This window comes from Sciurus vulgaris, assembly GCF_902686455.1.
Source record: "Sciurus vulgaris genome assembly, chromosome: 19".
NCBI classification, from domain to species: Eukaryota; Metazoa; Chordata; class Mammalia; order Rodentia; family Sciuridae; genus Sciurus; species Sciurus vulgaris.
In genome coordinates, this window is record NC_136480.1 from 5,443,624 (window position 1) to 5,446,917 (window position 3,294).

The following is a 3,294-nucleotide window of genomic DNA, read 5'->3' on the forward strand; positions in this document are numbered from 1 at the left end:
CTGGAGCAAATGTCTCCGGGGTCCCCTCCCTCTCTGGAGGGTGGGGGACAGAGAGGCTGGGCTTTAGGGGACCAGGGGGCGCTGCCCAGCTCCTCCTCATCCCAAGTTAGGAAGGACTGAGGTTTTTATGGTGGAAGGAGGCCTCAGGGCGCTGTGTCTCCTTGCGCTGACCTCTCGGAAGGCATTTCCCCATTTTAGAGAATGAGGAACCAGAGCGAGCTTCCAGGTGACGTCCACGGCAGCCCCAAAGCAAGACCCGTGAAAGCCTGTGGTCCTGGCAATTTGGGAGGCTGAGGCAGGAGGATCACAAGGTTGAGGCCAGCCTCTGCAGCTGAGGGAGGCCCTGAGTGACTTAGAGAGAACCTGTTTCTAAATTTAAAAATGAACAGGGCCGGGGTTGAGCGCCCCTCCTCCACGCCCTCCTGGCCTGGGCGAGGTCCTGGCCAAGCCCTTCCCTTCCCTGACACTCAGCTGCCCTAAGGGACAGTGCAGTCTGGCCCTTCCCGAGGTCCAATCGGCCTCTGACTCCGAGGCGACCTCCACACTGTCCAGAAGTGTGAAGCGCCACGCCCAGCAGCCCCCCACCCTGGGTCTCCTGGGCGGGGACTGAGTCTTCCGCGGTCCATTCAGCGCTCGGGAAGGTGCCTTTCCCGCTGGCCTCCAGGAGGCTGGAGGCAGAGCCCAGCTCCGAGCAGCCGGTGGGGCTCAGTGGTGGAGAAGAAAGAGGTCCAGTGCAGGAATGGCAGCCAGCCCGCGCCCGGCTGTGGTCCTGAGCCCGGAGCGCAGGACGGGCCAGGCGTGCTGGCATTTAGGGGAAGGAGGGACCACCATGGGGGACTCTCCTGAACCCGGCCAGGTCCTCAGCTCGCCCTCACCTCAAGCCAGAGGGACAAGGGAACAGGAGGTGGTGGAAGCAGAAGGGGAGAAGGGACATTGGCTGGTCCTGAGGAGGCCCAGCCTGGAGGATTTTATATTTTTGGTATGGGACATGGAACTCGGGAGTGTTCCACGGCTGAGCCTCATCCCTAGCCCCTTTTTATTTTGCGGGGAGGTGGGGTTCGGGGACTCGAACTCAGGGGCACCCACCCACTTAGCCACGTCTCCAGCCCTGCCTATTTTTTATTTAGAGACACGGTCTCACTAAGTTGCTTAGGGTCTCGCTGAATGATTGAGGCTGGCCTCTAATTTGTGATCCTCCTGCCTCAGCCTCCGGAACTGCTGGGATGACAGGCATGTGCTCCCATGCCCCCACCTCCTTTTTATTTTGGAGATAGGGTCTCGCTAAATTGCTTAGGGCCTCTGTAAATTGCCGAGGCTGGCCTCAGCCTTGCAGTCCTCCTGCCTCAGCCTCCCGAGTTCACTGGGAGTTCAGGCATGGTACCCGGTTCCCGGCAGCAGCTTTTTTAGAGCAGACTTAGCAGTTGACCACAGCCCGGGTGTGTCGTTCTGGTTTGCTTTTGGTGTAGGAAAGAGGACACTCTGGCTTTTCAAGTTCTCTCAGATTTATAGGGAGTCTTGGTGCCTGACCCGTTCTACTTGGAACACCAGGCCTGCGAGTTCCAGGGCCAGCCTGGGCAACTTGATGAGACCCTGTGTCCAAAAAAAGGAAAAAAAGAAAAAAAGAATAGCCAGGCAACTCAGGAGGCCGAGGCCGGAGGATCGCAAATGGGAGGCCAGCCTCAGCAACTTAGCAAAACCAATTCTCAATTCTCAAAATAATAAAAAATCAAAAGAACTGGGGGATGTGGCTTTGTGGTTAAGCACCCCTGGGTTCCATTCCCAGGGCTACCAAAGAAAGAAAAAAATAATAATAATAATAAAGAAATGAAGAGTCTCGGGATGCTGGGGGCCCAGGGGCGGGGACCAAGTTGGGGCTGATCACATGAGACATTTACATCCTCGTGAGGCTGAGGGGAGGTCTCCGGGCAAGGCACCGGCAGGGCTCCACCCTGTAATGCACAAACGGGTACGGAGACTTGAAAGGGGGAGCCCATGGGAAGTGCCCGCGCTCTGGGCCCCTCGCCTGCCTGCCCCGGAGTCAGGAGGCCAGGATTCCAGCCCGGCTCCTCCCCCAAGGTTCTGTCCCCAGAGGGTGGATCCCTGGGCTGAGGTCACCTGCCTCATGACTCCAGGGCAAACAGAGCGGCTGGAGGGAGCAGCCAGCGGCACATTCCTGCCACCAACAGCCTGGCCCCCGGGCCTCCCTGCAATCTTCCCGGCCTCCGCCCCACCCCCACCCGCTTCTGTCCCCTGAACACCCGTCCAGGGATCCACCTGCTCAGGACCTGAGGGATCCCTCCCGCCCTGGGCTGGGCTCTGCTGCTCTCCTCACCAAAGGGCTGGAGGTGTTGGGGCAGGTCAGTTCCATGGGGGGAAAGATGCTCCTGAGGCCCAAGGGGTGAGGTCGCTGGCCCAGTTGACCTTCCTTCCTTCCTTTTTGTTTGTTTATTTTTTGGTCCCAGGGATGGAACCCAGGGGCGCTTAACCCCTGAGCCACCTCCCCAGCCCTTTTCATATTTTATTTAGACACAGGGTCTCCCTGAGTTGATTAGGTCCTAAGTGGCTGAGGCTGGCCTCCAACTTTTCATCCTCCTGCCTCAGCCTCCCAAGCTACTGGAATGATAGGCATGTGCCACCCGGCCCAGCCCAGAAAGGTCTGTAACGTTTTTCTGGACAAAATATCTCCCCGTTGTCCTGTCATGGTTAGAACAACGTGCTCGTGGTGTTGGGGGGTCCAGAGCCCTGGCCCCTTTCAACGCCTCATCTACCTAGTCCAGGTTCCCTGGGGACCCCATGGAACCCAGTTTGAAAACTCCAGGGAGGGAGGATTGTCCAAGAAGCTCCTGCCACCCCGTCAGTCCCCCTCCTGAAAGACTGCCCCCCCGCAGAGCTCTCCGAACTTTCTCCGGCCATTTCCTCCCGAGGGAAATGGCTTTTCCCTGCAACTCACCTGCGAAGCCTTGAATTCTGTCCCTCCACCCAGTCCCAGCCTCCCCTGTACTTGTGAATGTGACCTTATTTAGAAATAGCATCCTCGAAGATGTAATCAACTTAAGAGAACAGGTCACTAGTGTGGCCCGAATCCAGGATGACTGGTGTCTTTATAAGAAACAGGGAATCAGCCGGGCGGGGTGGCGCATGCCCATCATCCCAGTGACTCAGGAGGCTGAGGCAGGAGGATCACAAACTAGAGGCCAGCCTCCATCATTTAGGGAAGTCTCAAGCAACTCGGCGAGACCCCGTCTCTAAATAAAATACAAAATAGGGCTGGATGTGGCCCGGTGGTGAAGCACC